The 18,478-nt window shown below is 45.4% G+C and overlaps 1 protein-coding gene across 1 annotated transcript in view; it reads left to right on the forward strand.

The window, feature by feature from the left end:
- Window positions 1-18,478, forward strand: part of RAB8B (RAB8B, member RAS oncogene family) — a 184,472-nt gene that overhangs the window by 33,720 nt on the left and 132,274 nt on the right. The window lies entirely within an intron of this gene.

The following is an 18,478-nucleotide window of genomic DNA, read 5'->3' on the forward strand; positions in this document are numbered from 1 at the left end:
GCTACATAGACGCTACATTCAAACAGCATGTGGGACACAGACTCTACCCTTAGATCACAAAATGGGCAATAGGGTACAGTTTGAGCGGGCGGTTTCCAAGTGGACATGAACTCACATAGTGGAAGCACCCCCACCCTAAACTTAATGTACAGTGCTCTGTCCCATGAGCTCTGAATGGTATCTAGATAAAGTTCCCTTGACGGCGAGTCTTTGACCGACAGAAACAGAACTACAGATTTACAATGATTTATACTTCGGGCCCTCTCATTGTCTACCCATGCCCAATAAACCTTCTTTAACTGTTGTTTCTGGGGTGCAGATTTGTTGGCCCAAGCCTCTCCTAGGCCTAATTTGTAGAGCAGCTTTTTTACCTCCCTAAGCCAGATGATCTTATGAAAACCCGGTAATGACAAAATGTCATTCAAGGCTTCTGCATAGCTTCTTAGTTCCTGTACATTCCAGATCCTGGACCATAACAAAAGTGGGCGTAATTTTGCTTGGTCGCAGATTGCCCGGGTACCAGCATCTAGCAGCAATGGGATTGTTGGCGTGCTGTGGGGCAAACCCATAAGATCTTTATGGAAGTTGTTCTCAAGATGGGCCAAAGTGTCAACTCCATGGGTGCCCCACAGCTCAGCACCATAAAGTGCCGCACTTACAACCCTAGCCCTATAAATATCTAGGGGAGCCCCAATAGGTTTTAATACTGAGGCTCGCTGTTCCTTGAGCAACGCACCTGCCACCCTTTTGTGAGTAAGAAGGATTTTTTGGTGGTGTGCCTTCCAACTCATGGTATCACTGATGCGTATACCCAGATAATCAAATTCTTTGACGCGATCAAGTGGGACAGAATCTAGGACCGGGGGATAGACGGATTTTTTGGGCGGGTTAAGGACTAAAAACTTAGTTTTGCCTATGTTTATAGCCAAACCCCTTCCTTCACAGAAGGTTTGGAAGCTAGAAAGCAGCGATTGAATGCCCATTGGTGATTTTGAGATTAGGAGGGTATCGTCTGCGAACAGGAGCGTTGGGATTTTCCTACCAGCCAGGGTTGGTGCATCCGATGGTTGTTGTAGAAGATGCTCCACCACTCCGTTAATATAAAGAGAAAACAGAGTGGGGGCAAGCACACAGCCCTGGCGAACGCCTCTGTCCACGGGGATACGAGATGTTTTCTCTCCCTGTGTACCCCATCTAATTTGGGCGAAATTCCTATCATGAAATTTCACAAGCAGCGACAGCAAATAAGGAGGGAGGCCTAACCCATCGAGGACGTTCCATAAAAGTGCACGTGGTACCAGGTCGAAGGCGGTCCGCAAGTCAATGAAGACTAGATACAGACTGCCCCCTCCCAGCACCACCACTTTCCAATAGATCATTAGAAGGCGGAACGTCTGCTCGATTGTGCCTGTTCCTGTTCTGAAACCCGCTTGAAAATCTGACAGGATGTGATTTCCATCTGCCCACTCATTGATCCTGCCCAATACCACCTTCCCTGCTACCTTTTGAGAAGAGTCCAATAAACTAATTGGACGGTAGTTCGCTGGGTCGTCCCTAGAACCTTTTTTGAAAATAGGAACGACCTCAGCACCCCTCCATGAATCAGGAAAAACTCCACCCATCATAACTTCGTTCAAAAGCGAGGCAATTAATCTACTCCAAATGGGTGGGTAATTCCTGATTAGGTCTCCGGGGATTCCGTCAGGACCCGCTGCTTTATTCGGGACAATACCTTGTATTGCTCTCTCTACTTCTAAGCTGGTAAATAGGCCATCATAGCACGGTAGGATGATTGTAGGATTAGGCAATATACCCATGGGTGGGCAAGCTAGCTGGGGGAGGCCTGGGGGAGCGGAGTACAGTTGTGAGAAGTGGTCAAACCATACCCCCCCTATAATGTTACAAGTTAGCTGCTGGTCAGTGGGCTTTTCCCTAGATCTTAATAGGTCCCAGAACCTCTTGGCATCCTTCCTGGTGCTAGCCTCTACTAAGTCTCCCCAAAAGTTAAAATCATAAACCTGTTTGGCTTCAAATATGTTTTTTTTATAGAATTTTCTAGCAGCCCTAATAGCAACTATGTCTTTGGACTTTAATGTCACAACAAGTTCCTTCTTAGCTTCACGACATTTTACAGTATACCACTTGTCTGACTGTTTAGGCAAGGTTTTCGGGGGACCCCTACGAGAGATTTGGGGGACAATAAATAAGTCACTCAGTGCCAAAACAGTCTCAGTGAATAGAGGTAAGATCTTATTGTCGGTTGAGCTTAAAGTGTTCATCCGGGGCTCCACCTCTTCCAAAATAGACCCGGCTTGGGCCATCCTTGTTTCATCAGCCAAGACTTTTGCCCACTTTAAGCGCCTGCTACAGTTTGCGGGGACTAATTCGTGGGAAGATTTCCACTTATGTCCGAGTGGGCCTTGGCTTCCAGCCTGCCAGGGAAATGAAATAGATAGCGATAAGGGGTTGTGGTCGCTATCGCCCGACACTATAACCTCCATATCTAGGTGATATAGCCAGAGATTGTAATTAAGCATAATATAATCAATCCTAGACGTATGGTCTTGTCTGTTATAAGTGTGTGCACCCATATGGTCAGATTTGGATCGGCCATTTGTCGGTCGCAAATTATGCTCCATACAGAGGGCATTGATCTCTATTGCGTTTTGCGACCATTTTGGAATCGGGTCAAGATTCAAAATAGGAATACCTCTCCTGATGTCCTCCTCAAAAGTGTCCAAGATATCTTCGCTGGCCAAGGGCTCAAAACAGCAGTTAAAATCGCCTGCAAGCATTATATAGGAGTCCGCTTTGCAAGCAGCCAGGTTGTGGTTTAGGCCTGTAGTAGGTAGATGGGATACACCGCCTTTGGCACCCCTCAGGTAAATGTTGAAGATTTCCATACTTCTTCCCCCTTTGTGAGTTATCGTTAACCACTGGAGATCCGGTGATTGAGTAATTCTTTCTTTCACCCTGAAGCCGAGAGTAATACTAATCCATATAATAAGGCCGCCTGACGGGCGACCTTTGGATCCCTGCTCCTGGACTGCAGGGATAAAAAAGGTGGAAAATCCCACTCGATGTCTTGGCTCCAAACACCAGGTTTCCTGAAAGAGGCAAATGTGAAAGGGTTCCAGAAAGTCGTTCCATTCGGGGATGTCAAAGTTACGACCAAGACCAGCCACATTCCAAGATAAAATTTTTAAAACAGAGTCAGCTTTTGGAGAGACCTTGATGGGGTCAATGGGCATAGGCATAGGAGAAACAATCGCACCCACAGGTCTTGAGGACCTCACCAATGGCTCATTTTGCTGGAGAATGGGGGTCGCATAGGAGACCAGGCAGGTAGAATCCGGGTAATCAAGAGAAGTAGATGCAGGGGGGGTCATTGAGAGCAAGTTTGACCAATTTGCCCTGCTACAATTTACTTTTGTGTCCAATGACAAAGTCACCCCATCAACCCTTTCATTCTTGGATCGTCCTACTCGGACTGGACAATCAATCGAATGATGCCTTTGTGAGGTTAAGAGTTCCCTTCGGGGTTGTTTGGGTGGTTGCACAGGGAGTCAATCCACCTCCTCTAGGCCACCAAATCTGTTAAAAGTAGAGAGACCATTCCAATGAGGGGGGGTCTCCCGGTGACACCAGGGCCTAATCGGCCGTTGGTGGTGTTGGACCAGTGACCAATTATCCCCCTGGTTACAGATGGATCGGGGGGGATAAAAAAAGGATAGTGGTTTGGGTTTGACTAAGGAGTCATCATTGCTGGGCCAACTACAGATGTGGTGTGCCGTGTGTGGGTCTTCGAAGGTCACTACTATGCAGTCCCCCGAACTGGATTTCAGCGTTGGCCCTACCCAGGGGGTCCTGCGGACCATCAGTACGCGACTTCTTCTACCATTGGGGATTGGTCTGTTAACATTTAACCAGTGCATTATTTTGTTTTTCAGCGACCAGTGATTTTCGAATTGGCCATTGCCTATCATAGGAACACCCGTCAAGACAACCACATAGTCGTTTGCCTCTGGGGGAAGGTCAATATAGCCTCCTCTAAAATTATCTTTGACTGGGGGAACCTGGGTTTTACTGGGAATCGATCTGTTTAGTGTTTCGCGTTTGGGATGTTGCAGGTTGCGTGTGAGACCTTGTGGGGGAGACTTTGGTTTAACCCAAGCTTGCTCCTCCATAACTGGCCTTGGTTTAACGCGAGCTTGCTCCCCCATAACTGACCTTGGTTTAGGGACAGATTTTATTGTGGATGGTACTAAAGAGGAAGCTAGATTGGTTTGGGGTGCGGTAGGTTGTGGCATTGAGTCTGCTGCAATAATGCCCTGATTTTCCAGACTTTTCAACCCAAGAGTGGCCAAAGCAATAATGCTCTTCTCTATTTCTAGCAAGTTATTTTCTATCCTTGATAGTCTTAGATCTAGAGGTAACAAAAGTTTTTTAAGTGTGTCCCAAACCACTTCTATAAATTCTTTATTGTTATTGGTTAACCCGTCCACTTCGGGGTCCACACCTACTGGGATATTAAGGAAGGGAATAGATGTATTTTGTCCCTGCCCCTCACTACATGACTGGGTATTAGGGGTATTCACTACTCCAGCTTTGGGTGCTGTGATGTTGGTCACTAGTAAATCTTTTGGGACAGCAATTTTCGCTTTCTTGCGGAAATAAGCTGAGCGAGAATTGCGTTTCCTCTTCGGTTGTTTACCACTGGGGATATTATTAGACAGATTCGGGAAAAGTGCAATGGGGACAGGAGTGTGCACACTAAGAGGTGTCGATGGAATTTCCTCATTCCTACTTCCCGAGGCAAATTGGGGAGTAGCCGGGATCGGAGGATGGTAAACATCTGCCTGAGTGACTATACAATGCGGGCGGGCTGGGCGCTCAGGGGTAACAGAAGTGGCTATGTGGCCTAGAGAGGATTTCTTAGAAAGTGCAATTACTTGGGACACTCTTCTGGCGGCATCTAGTTCTAGCGAGACCCGAGATTGGAGCTTGAATATCTCTTTGTCTATGGCTATGTTAGTGCGGGTTATAAAGTCATCCATGGGGCCACTAATTTGTGACCCACGTTTAGAAGACTTGCTACGGGTTACCCTTGGATCCATAGCGCTAAGGCACTGTAACAAAGGTAGATCTATTTCCCCTCAGTTATTAGTTTAGCTTCCAAAACTGTCGAGCCAAGAGGGGTGGGCCAGTCCAGTCCTCTCAGTCCTCGAACGGCCTCAAACGGCCCGCTCTTTGCCCGGTCTTAGCCCCGGACGCTCCCGCGCGCTCCCGCGCAGCGTCACTCTCCGATATTTATGGGCCAAAGACCAATGGGGTATGTTGTAAGAAGTTGGGGGCGGGGCATTCAGGGAGAGCGGGGCCAGGTGACTCAGCCTCCGGGACCGGGACTCCTGGGAAGGTGAGTCCCGGTTCACGCTCGCAGCCCTGATTCCTCACACGCCCCCACAGAGCAGCCAGGCAGGAGACCACAGACAGGCGATACAGGTGAGGGGATTCCGCAGCGGGACCCGCGAAGCGGGTTCCGCAAGTCGTGGGTTTGAGCAGCCCTCACGCAGGTGCAGCGTCGGCCAGGACCAACAAACAAACAGCGTCCCACGAAGAAAGGGTCCAGGTGCCTTTTAAGTTTGTAAAAAGGTGGGGGCGGGGCGTTCAGGGAGAGCGGGGCCAGGTGACTCAGCCTCCGGGACCGGGACTCCTGGGAAGGTGAGTCCCGGTTCACGCTCGCAGCCCTGATTCCTCACACGCCCCCACAGAGCAGCCAGGCAGGAGACCACAGACAGGCGATACAGGTGAGGGGATTCCGCAGCGGGACCCGCGAAGCGGGTTCCGCAAGTCGTGGGTTTGAGCAGCCCTCACACAGGTGCAGCGTCGGCCAGGACCAACAAACAAACAGCGTCCCACGAAGAAAGGGTCCAGGTGCCTTTTAAGTTTGTAAAAAGGTGGGGGCGGGGCGTTCAGGGAGAGCGGGGCCAGGTGACTCAGCCTCCGGGACCGGGACTCCTGGGAAGGTGAGTCCCGGTTCACGCTCGCAGCCCTGATTCCTCACACGCCCCCACAGAGCAGCCAGGCAGGAGACCACAGACAGGCGATACAGGTGAGGGGATTCCGCAGCGGGACCCGCGAAGCGGGTTCCGCAAGTCGTGGGTTTGAGCAGCCCTCACACAGGTGCAGCGTCGGCCAGGACCAACAAACAAACAGCGTCATATTACTTTGAGATCTCCCCGACCTAGTTTCTTTCCTACTGGTAGACCCTTAAAAGATTAAGGAGGAATTTCTTTTCTTCATTTGACCGACCCCCTCACACCTTCCTCCAGACTGAAAAGTTCATAAATAGCTATAAAATAATCATTGTGGAATGATTACATCTAAAACAAGTAGAGGTGTAATGTTATGACCACCGTGACATGCTTCAAATAGTCCAGCATTGCTAGAGCACAGGGGGAGGAATTGGCGGTCTACCCTTGGTTCAGCTCTAAAACACTCACGCCTGTGCTGGACCTAAATGTGTGCCTGGACCAAACCTTTTATGGGACGGAAAGGTGCCTGAGTAATTATATTGACAGGATTGAAGTGGGATCACTTTCGTTCTTTAGAAATCTCATTCCAAACAGTCCTTTATCAGTTGCGTATATTGGTTAAGAAAAGTAGTAGCCACATTAGTGTTTTTTATTTTTGTAAGAACTCCTCCAGTACGATTTTATAATCCTTGATGGCAGCCACAGGCATGATCTCTGTACGTTATTACCTTATCTGATTGATCTGTGGCAGCAGAAGGGGGTGTGGTGTGAATAATGCTGTAGAGAGGAAAGGAGACTTTTGGTGTGGCACGCAAAATAGGAACTTCGGTAAAAATAAAAGAAGTCCTTAAAACTAAATTTTAGATCGGAGAAAAGTACAAAATACAAACAAACCACAAAGGCACTGAAAGACATGGTGTCGAGAGCTAAAAGAAGATCGACCATATAAATATGCCATATGCTATGCACTGCAAGGGTATTAGCCTGTGATTTAAGCTCCTTAGCTTAATTCAGTATGTGTCTTCCTCAGCACATGGTGAAAAGAATTAGGAACATATCCCCGAAACAGGGGTAGTCTAATTCTCACTGAAGGTTGACACTGCATGTTTGGGGTTGTGCATGCACAGGTTTATGGTCAATCATAAGGAAAATCAAATCAAAATAAACTGTGGTAGGTACACTGATTATAAAATAATTCTGGTGGCAGTGGGATTCCTGGGAAGAGTGAGACTAGGCTACAGTGACATAGATTAATAAACTTTGTCTTGGAGCAGTTCCAATAGTTTGAAAACAATGGGTGTACATTGGTCTGGTGTCTCGCATTTGAGGGGGAGACTCTGTCTGTTAGGGTGACATGTAATCAAAAGGGCAACAGATGAAGATAGAAGGCCACCGCTGCGGTAAACAAACCCCATGTGAAAATTACAGTATTCTTTTTATGGGCTTAACTGTGATAGATCTACTTAAATAATGTGACTATCGATAGGGTTGAATGAACCTGCATTAATAGAAACCATCTGTATTGCACAGTTGATCCAGCAACTAAACAGAGAAGGGATGATGAGAAAAATTGTATATAATGATGATGAGCTTGAAGATTTTGCTTCCTGGCAGTGGTTGATGACTTGTGCAGTAGCACGTCTTTTTCTCTCCAGAAATGCCTGAAAACGAATTGTTCACACAAGCATTCAGCAAATAGTTGATCTAAAACTGCTACTATTCCAGGTAGACTTGGCAATCTGGAATTTCCAAGCCGTTCCCTTGAATGCTGAACCTGTCTGGTCCCCGGTGTAGCTAATGGGGTACATTAGTTAGAACAGTAGCTCAACCAAGCTTATTTACCTAAATACTCCTCTGTAGCTGAAAGCTAAGTTGTTGGTTCTGTATTAAAGACCACTTCTATATCCATGAGTATGTCAGTCTTTAGATGAGCATGCCTGCGCTGTTTTGTTTGTGCAGATCATGGCTACTGCTGCCACAATTGTTTCATTATTCTTTACTCCCACTATAATTCAGATGCTCATTGAGTGCAGTAATGCTTCTAGTACTGGGTGTAGTTGTGCGGTTTCAAACAACTGTAAGTGGCAGTATTAGGTTATGATGGTACATATTAGAAGACCTTAAATATGTCACTCTTGTACTGGTCTTTGCAGATTCCAAACTGTTTCATGTGCTCTCCAAGTGTTGGCTTCTCATTTCATTTAATGCACTGCTGTACCTTTCTATTGTTTCTTCCTCCTGGGCCAGTTTAATGACCTGTCTCGTTAGTTAGGGTTTCCATGCAGACAATATTGAATATTCCTAATGTCTCTGTATACGGTCAGAGTAGATTTAAATTTCCATTTCTCCAAACTCAGTGTTACCTAATTTTGGCCCCCTCTGATTTTCCTGGTGTGACCTACAAAGCAACCTACAACACATACCTGCAATACACACCACAGATTTCAACATCATGCCACAAAATTTAACAGCACAATACATAATGCAACTCCACAACGCGTCACTCCACAACACCAGAACCATTCCACATAATAAACTCCATAACACACAGTGTCACTCTATAGAATTCCAGTTCACTCAATACCATATGACTATCCACCTAATTCCACAGCACACAATGCCACTTATTTTCCCTTCACAACTCCACACCACGCAATTCCATGCCACACAATTCCACAACAAACTATTCCAATACAACCCATCTTTCCCTCTCATTTCCACAAACCCGTCATCTCTCTCCCACACAAACACTACCCCTCTCATCTCCACCTGACCCTACCACTAACCCTCTCATCTCGCAATCCCACTGCCCCCTCTCATCCCTCCCTCACACTCCCTCTCTTCTCTCTATAATACCTGCTCACACATGCTACCTTGCTGTACCTCTTCATGCTGTGCACTGGATCACCTCTCGCCCCATACTTCTAGCTACCACTCGTCCCTCCTTCTCTTACTGTCTCTAACCCCTTTCTCTCATGCACTCTTCCTACCTCTCTCATATGATTGTCTTCAGGTCTTTGAGCACAGTTTCTTTCCTGTGCCTTTTCAAGGTTTCTGTCCCTCAAACTCACACTCTCCTCTTGTAGGGTGTTTTCTGCATACATGGGCGCTCCCTTAAATGCATTTGTAGTCTGCTCTCCCCTTCTTTCTCTCTCACACACTCTTTCTGATGTTCATTCACCACTTCGAGCACAAAATACTTATCCCTCTCTATCTTCCTTTCTATCTAGTCTGTGCAGCTCTCACCGCTATCTATTCACCTTACCACATAATTCCAATACACTACACACCACTAAATTCCACCCCATACAATTCCAGTTTAACCCACATAATTCCGCTCCATTTCAGACCGAAACTCATACGTGGAAGGCATTGTCGTTTACAATGCCAAAGGCTCGAAGTCTCGCAGATGCGAGACCTATAGCATTGCAAATGCTTGTTAATGCAGTTAGACCGCTGCTTGGGACACGGAGTACAGAGTAAACAAGCACCACCTGGCAGGGGCAGGAGGTCATCTGGAAAACGCCACCCAGGTAAGATGTTTGACGGGCGCAGGCACTGTGCAGCCGTTGTGGGCGGCAGGTTGCAGCCTAGGGGCAGTCCAGTTTGTGACTGTGATGGGTAGGGTTAGACTTTTGTGGTCATAGTGGTGGATGTTTGCAGTTTGTGCTGAATAGAGCAGTTTCCACTCTGTCAATGGTTAGAGGGCTGTGTAGTTTCACTGGACAGTTTACAGCTTTTGATACTGTTTCCAGCTCTGGAAGTAAGGAGGAGTTTTTACTCAGCGTGGGACAAGGTGGCTGTTTGCACTCTGTTGAAACAGAGGCACCTTGTTCGCTGGCGAGAGGAGGAGGCAGTTTGCTTGTAGATTGGTTTCAGAATGCTGTGAGGGGGCAGTGCACAGCCTACTTTGTTCATCTGTAGGGAAGGACCGTAGGGGAGAGGCGCTGTGCGGCAGGTGGAGTAGATGTGAGACTAGGTATTATGTGCAGGTGGATAATCAACACCATGTGTTGGACGGGGTGACGGTTGCACTGGATAATGGGTTAGGTTCTATCCTAGGGAGGCAGTCTGGAGTCAGAGGATAAGACAAATTTGCAGTCTGTCTGGGAAGTAGTTTACAACCTGTGTTCCTATGATTTGCGGACGTTACTAAGGGTGTGATTTGCAGCTTTGTTATGCAACAAATTTCAGCTTGTCAGAATAAAAGGGGACTGTTTTTCGGCCAGGATTTGGGAGATCAGGGCAGTCTGTAACCTGTTATAGAGGCATTGTTCAAAGACTAATGTGGGATGCTGGGATAGTTTTGAAGCCTGGTGTTGGAAGAAAAGCAGTTTGCACCTAGGGCTTGGGAGCAATTAGAGCCACTTTTCCTTTTTTTGATCTGTCCAGAGGCTGCACTTTGGAAGGGAAAACATTTCTAAAACAAGCATTTGCAATGCAATAGGTCTCATTTGTAAGAGTGGGAGCTATTTGTATTGTAAATGACAATGTATTTTGCCGATGTGTTTTGGCTGGGAGTGGAGTAGAGTTTTGTGGGTTGAATTGGTATTGTTAGTGGTGGAATTGTGAGGTGTGGAGTGGATGAGTGTAAGCTTTTATGACCAATAAATTTTTTTTATGAGAGCATTCCAGATGCACAGAACGTGTAAAAAACACAAACAGCAAATGGCAGACAACGTGGCTCCCTGAAGACACCGGGAACCTAAAAGGGAGGTGTTAAACTGGGGGCTCTTTTTAAGCATGTCTGTTTATGGGCATCAACACTGCATTATTGACATCTGCTTTCATAAGCTGGGCTCCGAGTGTGATTGTCACTCATACTCTTAATTGGGCATAAAAAAGAAGGTAAACAGAAAGTGAAGAATGCTGAATTTTAATTTATGAACTCCCTTTGTGTGAGGCCATGCAGCCCCTGATTTTCTCCTGTTCTAGAGAAAAAAGTAAACAACCAACACGAGGGAGAGATGTTGGGGAAATTAAAGCAGGACAGTGGGCGGAGTAGTGTGGTAGGGGTTGGGAAAGCAAGCAGAAACTGCTGGGAGGCCGGGGTGGTGGAGGAAGGGAACCAACACAAGTGACGAAGCAGCAATGGCAGGGCTGAATTAGGGACTGCCGTAACGTGCAGAAAATTAATAAATATGCCTTGTGAAAGAAGCATTATTTTAAGTGAAGCGGTTTGTAAAAACACACAGCTCTCATATTGAGTGTAAAAGAAATAACCAGGGTCACTTACCTTGGCGTTTTACATCTGGTTGCAGTTGTCCCCATTGCGGTTATACATGTTGCTACGATAGGGAGGCTGTGGCTGGATATAGCTGATGTTCCACCCTTAGTTCTGGGGAGCAGACAGCTGGTAGTGTCCTCGGCTCTGAAGTAAGTGTATCTTGGCACATGTATTTGCAAGGATGCCTATCACCAGGAGAGAGGGGTCGGAGGGGACTAGGATTGGCTGAAAGCACGAGTGCTTGCTGAAAAATGAAACCAGGAGGGGACAGCTGGAGGGGAAGGGCAAGGATAGGCTGAAAACACAAGCTGCAATCACTTGTGTTTTCAACCGATCCTCGCTTAGTTTGCAAAGCAACTAACGAGGATCAGCTGAAAAAACCTGCACTTGCAAACTAAACTAGGATCGGCTAAGTTAAGGGAAATAAAAGGGTGGCAAATAAATGTTTGGAACTTTGTAATATGTTAATTATTGAGCCCAAAACGGCAGTAAGGCTGAAAGATGAAGTGGGGGCACTTATGGGAAGTGCTTGTAAACCTGTTAAGTGAACAAACAGCGCAACACGGGTTAGGTGGGAGGGGAAAAAAAAGTGTGGCTGCATGCATGAAGGTTTGAGTCCCGGCGTGGCCTCAACAACCTGTGAATTTGGGCAAATCACTCGGTCAGCATGGATCATGGTGGCTTTATTGTAGGGGGCCCCCGCTGCATGGCAAAACCACCCGCTGCTGTGACCGCTTGCAAACGCAATCCGGTGTAGGTGGAGGAAACAAGCAACACTAGGTCTGGTGTTGGAAAAGCACAAGCGCCGTAACACACTGATACAATGCCTGGTGTTCGAGAAGCACAAGCGCCGTAACACACTTATACAATGCCTGGTGTTCGAGAAGCACACGCGCTGTAACACACTGATACAATGCACCGTAAGATGTAGTAGCACAAACGCAAAATGAAGGCCCGCAACTTGCCAAAGTGTAAGCAGCTGTAAAAGCGAAAGCGCCATAATACACTGATACAATGCGCGGTGTTGGGAAAGTGAAAGCGCTGTAAGATGTAGTAGCACAAACGCAAAACGAAGCTCCGCAACTTGCCAAATTGTAAGCAGCTGCTATTGTCACTGAAAGTATATGTGGATGATAATATAGAAGCAATATATACAGGAAAGCATGTAACGCCATGCAAAATCTCCAGTCCGGGTGGGCGAGGCAAAAGGGCGAGGGAGGGAGCAAACAAGCCTCACTTGCAATGAAAAGCGAGCGTTTATGACGCACGCCAATTAAAAGCATGGGTGGAGCTTCCACCCCACTTCCAAAGCAACCCGACAGAAAACCAAGAACAATAGATCTCGCAAGCGAGCAGCACATGCGCTGCAGCGCTAGGCGAGACCTAAAAACTAACATTTTAAAGCAATATGTTTTCCTATGTCTTTTTTGGATCCATAGCATAGGGGAACGAATGAAGGAAAAGAGAGGGTAAGAGTCTTTTCTTGAAGTCTCTGTTTTTAGCAGGTGAGGAGGAGCGAGATAGAGACAGAATGAGGGGATAGAGAAAGAGTGAGAGAGAGCAGCCCAGCGGTCTCGGGGTCGAAAGCAAAATATGAATAAAATAACTTGTCCCAAAAAGTTGTGCCTGCAATCTTTAAATTGGCGGGGGAGAGTTTCCTCTTAGGCTGGACATGGAATCCTAGCTACAGCATCGACCAGTCATATTTACATGCAAGGAAGAGCCTGCCAAAGATATGTTTCGTTCACTGTCATCGAAAGAAGAGATGGCTTCTTCCTTTGCTTTCATCAGGAAGTAGGCGTTCAAATATTATAAAACATAAAATATACTAAAACACTTTCCATTGATTTTAGGCTGAAAAGGAATGATTACAAGTACAACAAAGTGCTGCATGAATGCCGCAGAATTTCCACTTTTGTGTCGCAAAATTTGAAAATCTATGCTGCAATATCCTGGGATAGTCTGATTAATCCCTGCACTGCAGTAAAATATCACATTGTGATTCAAGAGTATGTTGAAGCACTTTAAAAATAAAAATCTGTTTAGCAATGTATAATGTACCTGGGGCTTAATGAGTTATTCTGCTGTTCTACAATGTTATATATACAGTTATACAATGTTCTGTCTCATGTAAAGCGCTCTGATACCTCCGGGTCTAGCCAGCGCTATATAAAACTTTTCAAATAAAACATAAATACAGTTTTTCCTTCAAGCTTTATATATGGCCTCATAATATAGGCGTTTGCTGCAATAGAGTGACTTACCTTGCGTTCAAATGCAGACTGAAAATATGGGAGATCATATACAAGATGGCCCTAAAGCATAGGCAGATAGCGGAGGCCCTAGGGGAAGAACATTGCTCCTCCTCAAGCAAGCCGGTTGTTGCTTCTCTATATAAGTTTACGATCTAAAAGCAGTTCGTTTCACTTTGTAGGGGTCAGAATTATGGGGTTTCTTCAAGTTAGAGGAGCTCAAGAAATCAGAGCATTAATTCCAAAGAAACTTAATGATGTTGCCCCAGAGCACCCGGCTTCATCCCCTTATGCTAGATATGGGAAGATGTTCTGTCATCGATATAGCCAAACTTCGCCCATTGCTATTTTGGGCTAGAATTAAGTTGACTCTGGAACTCTCCCAATTAGCTGATGCTATGGCAGAAGTAATCCGCCTTGATACTTGCGGACCCCCCCCCCCAACCCCCCTCACCTGCCTGAGACCCTCACGGGTGAGTAGCGCGCTTACAATTCCCTTATTGATTGACTGATACCTCTAAAAAAATATTGGTTGGCTGGGCAATATAAGTAAGGTACTAATAGACATAGGGGTGCAGGGTGCCTAGGCAACTCCAGTCCATCTTTGCTTCAAAAAAGTATCGTAAAGAGGCATTACTGGGAATGGCTTACTAAGTAGACTATCAGATATATTCTTGGGGAAGGCTAACCACAGAATTCAGACTCCACAAACAGATCTGCTTCTTGGAACCTTACTTTGACTTAATACAAACACCACATGATAGAAAGTTGTATATTCAGTTTAGGTTTGGCTCCCTCACTCTGAATGACTTCCAACACAGATGGCACAGCAATGCACAATTATTGGCAAACTGCCTTGGGTGCAAGGCTCCCATAGAATCAGTGGAACATGTCACGTTTGCCTGTCCAACTCACGCATACAAATGGATACACGCAATTATCGGGAGGCCATGGGAATCATTAAATTAAACACAAGACCGTTGTACGGCTGGGCTGTCACTAAGTTTCGTGGTCACATGTGGGGTATCAGGAAAAGGATCAATGGTGGAAGACAATGATGGGGGTGGGGGGGATCAGTGTGATTTGTTTATATACACCGCAGATTACTTTATTCCGCTGTTATAACTTTGTCACCCATACAAACATTCTATATAGGCCAAAACTGAGTCATTCACGACTATTAGATAACATTGATCCAATTTAAGCATTTTTTTTTTTCATTTTAGTGTGGCTGGTCTTTAATACAGAAATTGCATGAATCCAGGCGATTTTACCAAAAATGATTCACCGCCATTAATGTAATACTGATGTACACATGTATTCTATATTTTGTAAGGTTCTTTTTCAAATCCACAGATGTTTTGAGTTTATATTAACTTATTGTCGCTACTTATTTAATGTCAAATATTGTGGCTTGATACATTGGGCATTGGTGCCAAACTGTGATTGTGGAAACGTTTATGGCACGTATGCCGAAATAAAGTATATTTGACTTGTATACAGTTCTTGCCTCTGCCTGAAAACAGTAAGTAGCCATACCTTCAGTTCCTGGATCCCTCTTGGGTGATTAGCTGCGCTATAAAAATCCAAATTGATTGATTCATTGATTGAGCCGTAGGCATGTCAGAGATTTAGTTAGTCATAAAAACCCAAACCAAGAAGTTTCCACGTAATGAAAAACATTAGAGGATTTGAAAATAACTTATTTGAATATTTAAGTTTTCAGGTCATTGATCTATCGAAATAACAAACAAGGTTAAACTTGAGGGTACAATCCGCAGCCTGGGTCAGCTTGGAGTCAAACTTTCAGCTTACTTCAGATTTCTTAAATAGTTTGATTCTTCAGTGTACAAATTACAAACAGCTGTGCTTTAATTTGTCTGCGCCTAGCATAGACTGTGAAGTGCTCCAATAAATTGAGGCTAATATATAGAAGGCTCAGAAATTGGAGGTTGCATAAAGTGGTAGAGCTCTGATAAGAAGGTTATGAATGGTAGATCCAGATTTACGTTTTCGATTTGTTGTATGTGTTTAAAAAAATATATATATTTTTTTTTTTTTTTACATGCTCTTTCTTGTATTGTTAACATAACACCAAAACGCATTAGGGTTTAAATCGCTTATTACATTAATGTGTAACAAGGTAAGGTCTTTGAGACAGTCAGTTTTTGCTTATTGATTTGATTGATACTAGTAATTTGTAAAGGGCTGTTCTTGCTGTGAGCAGATCTGGTTGGTGTCAGTAGGTGCCTCTAGTAATGTTGAGTACGCTGCAGGCAGCAAAGTTTAGAACTTTGTCCAATGTTGCTTTTGAATAGCTCAGGAGGTCTAGCAGAACTCTATTAGAGTAGTCTACTAAAGGCCAGTGAATTGATGTATCTTTTGGTTGTATTGAGTGATACCAATAAGCAGATCTTGAGTGTGTTAAGTCATTAATATGTGCTGTAATTGCTGTATTGGTTATGAACGCTTCCATCCTCTTAGATGGACTGAAGAAAACCATACGGCTTCTACCTGATGTGGCGAAATTGAGTGTAAGTGGTTGTTAGTCAGAGGCTACGAAACCGTGTAGGATTGAAAGTGAGGCTTAAGTTATGGAGAACATCGGCTTCAGTGCCCGGAAACCCATTCAGTGTTTGTCTCCGAGGCAGGGCTTTAATTGGGGGGGGAAAAAACTGGGGGTGCTCTAAAAGGGGCGTGGCAAATTTCTTAAAGGGGTGTTGCCTGTCCGAGTAGGGGTGTGGTCTAAATCAAGATAAATAGCATTGTGTGCTTAAGAAAATCATGAAGTCGCATCCAGCATAGGATAATAAAATAGGCAAAAAGGTATATTTATTAAGTACCAACTACAAAAAAATTATTGTATCCTCATGTAACGCAACTGGTGCTATTATGTAAAGCGCTCTGATACCGGATTCGGGTCAAGTTCGCGCTATATAAAACTCCGTTTAAAAAAAAAAACTAACAGTGTACTTGTTTTGAGAAAATGGCAATTCAAGACTGGAGCAAACTTAACCATCACCAGAGGGAAATTCCACAGTAATCGGTGCAAACTTGCCCAAAGTTTGTTGAGCTGGCTTTAAGTGAGCACTTGCGGTCCATTCCTTCCCATTTAATTTTAATTATTCTCTTATTACACACTTGAGGGAAACTGTATAATTTCAAGTGTTATTTGGTATCCCAGTAGTAACTAAGCAATTTCGCTGAGACTGCATAGTTAACACCAACAAAAACTGGGACGTCTAGTCACCCTACCTTTTGATCTTTGAGGCTCGGAAATAGAGCCCCCGAGAGACCCCTTTCGAGGCCCCCCAAAAAACTGGGGGTGCTCAGACCACCTCCCCACCCCCTCCCCCCACCCCACTTAAGCCCTGCTCCGAGGTAGTCTGAGATGCTGACTACGTGACAGACGATTCTGATTAGTTATTAAGGGATGAACATTTCTGACAACTTGGCATTCAAACTCCTCAAAGGGAACTTTTCATTTGTGTAATGAATGTAAACCGTTCTTGCTTTGCTAAGTCTGTAATTCCCACATATGCCTCTATGTACAGTCATCTGTGGCATCTAGATCACAAAAAACAAATATAGCCTCCGTTTTTGGCAGGACTAGCATTCCTCCTGTTGTGTACGCCTATTTTGGTGTACTGTCTGGGGGTGGGGACTAAAATGCCTTACTCATCGATGCTTTGTTAGGCATTTCTTTGCTAGTGTGGCATAGGATATGCTCCGACAAATGTCAGGAGGTCCCTATCTGATGAGGTGTCTGAGTATTTGTAAGGAAGTTAATAAATGCCTTCGCCTTGCTTTGTGCTGTTACAGTGAGTGTACAGGAGAGCACATCTTGGTTTGTTTCGAGTTCCTTTAAATACAGCTCCATATACCAGGTATAATTCTTCATGGCATCTTCTTTGAATTCATAAACATTAGAATATCTACTTATGTCTGGATTTTTTGAAGACATTTTAATAGAGAACTTATTCCTTCCTGAATTCAGCTTTAAAAAACAAGCATTGGCATAGCCAATAGGTCTCGCTTTTGTGACCTTTTATAAGTATTTAGTTATGCAGCACAATATCATTGGTGCAACAACATCAACTGTTGCATGGCTAAACACTTATAAGGTCCCAAAGGCGAGACCTAATGGCTATGCCAATGCTTGTTCTTCTTACAGTGCATCTTTAAACATTCCTTTGAGTCTGGATTGGTCTTATTTTAAACATTCCTGTGTTATAGAAAATTATCAGAAACTTCACAGTATAACTCTCTACCCTGCGCCACTCTACCCTGCGCCACTCTACCCTGCGCCTATTTAGCTCCACTGCACTCCTCTGCCCTGCGCGCCACTCTGCCCTGCGCGCCACTCTGCCCTGCGCGCCACTCTGCCCTGCGCGCCACTCTGCCCTGCGCGCCACTCTGCCCGCCACTCTATTTGGCCCCACTGAACTATGCGACACTCTAGTCTGCCCCATGCCACCCCATTCTAGGCTACCTCACTGAACTATGCGACACTCTAGGCTGCCCCATGCCACCCCATTCTAGGCTGCCACCCACTCTTCCCCACTCCATGCCACCCACTCTACCCCATGCCCCCCACTCTACTCTACCCCATGCCACACCACTCTACTCTACCCCATGCCACACCACTCTACTCTACCCACCCCACTCTACTCTACCCCATGCCACCCCATTCTAGGCTACCCCACTCTACTCTACGCCATGCATATCCACTCTAAGCCACTGCACTGTGTGCCAGTCCACTTCATGCCACTGCACTCTGCACCACTCAACTCTATGCTAGTCCAATCCACTGTATTCCCCTACACTCTACGCCACTCCATTCTTTACCATTCGACTCTATATCACTCTACTCTACGCCACTTAATTGTGCTCTACGCCGCTCTACTTCACGCCATGTTACTCTATTGCACAGTTCGAGGCATGTGGGCTGCTGAATTCATATC

The sequence above is a fragment of the Triturus cristatus genome, chromosome 3_1 (assembly GCF_964204655.1).
Source record: "Triturus cristatus chromosome 3_1, aTriCri1.1, whole genome shotgun sequence".
Classification (NCBI taxonomy): domain Eukaryota; kingdom Metazoa; phylum Chordata; class Amphibia; order Caudata; family Salamandridae; genus Triturus; species Triturus cristatus.